A 1,162-nucleotide genomic window follows, 5' to 3' on the forward strand; every position below is an offset into this window, starting at 1 on the left:
GCCAAATGAACGTAATTTCTTCAAAGAAAATTGATGACCTTCATGAAATATGCATATTCGCATTATTTCGTTATCATTTCCATATTTGTACCAATAGAATTTCAATGGCATATACATACATATATTATTTCTTTGGCACATTTATGATTTTTAGCTTTTGCCTTCGTCGCGAAAAGTCGMTTGTTGGCAAAGGCATGCTCGGGGATGTGTTACGGCTTCTGTTTTTATGAATGAAGCGAGATCGCTTGTAGAATTTGCGGCTGCGTTTATGAATGAAATCGTTTTTGTTGTAAAATTTACTACATTTGGGATTCGCATATTTTTGTTGCTGACATATTCATATGTGAACGCATATGTATGTGTGTATGCTTGTGCATTATTTGTTCGGCAATGTATACAAATATAATTTCTGAACGCGCACATGCGTATACATATGTACATTCATATGAGTATGTGTAGAAATATGCCTTTGTAGAACATTTGCTTTCGCAAACATACAGACAAATGTGCCAAAGAAATAATATAGATTGAATATGATTGTTTCGCATTTTGCTTCTACGTCGGTCAAATTTCTATACTGAAATGCGTGATAAAACAAAATAGACAATGAGGGCAATTAATTTTTTTGAGAATTAAATGAAAATGAAAATACATTTAAATTTCAATTAAATTCAATCAATTTATTAAAAACTGAAATGAAAAATAAAAAGAAAATTAATTTTATTAGAAATATATGTACATATAAAAGAATATAATTTTAATAAAACACAATTTTCAGAATTTTTCTACCTACAACTTCCAAATTTGGATTTCCAAATGACATATCGTTAGGTTCTGTATTCTCCGTTTTTACTTCGTTTGTATTTAAAATCGACGGCAAAACCCACTCCGATGACTGCTGGCTACTCTCGTCGAATCCTAAATTTCGCACAGGAAGAGCTTCATTAAGAAGTCGGTGCGAAGATATATCTTTCTTGTGAAAATGTTTTTCACATATAAATAAATTTTTATTATTATTTCCGTTTTCGGAAATTTGAATAATTTCTGTCCACCGGCACAGTTGCTAACGCAGCAACTTTTTAGCGGAGGTGCCAATTCAAATAATTGGGTTGGTGCCTCATCTATAAATTGCAAATATGAATAAAAATAACTTATAAAATTT

Source organism: Bactrocera latifrons, unplaced genomic scaffold (assembly GCF_001853355.1).
Source record: "Bactrocera latifrons isolate USDA-ARS-PBARC rearing strain unplaced genomic scaffold, ASM185335v1 scaffold_656, whole genome shotgun sequence".
NCBI classification, from domain to species: Eukaryota; Metazoa; Arthropoda; class Insecta; order Diptera; family Tephritidae; genus Bactrocera; species Bactrocera latifrons.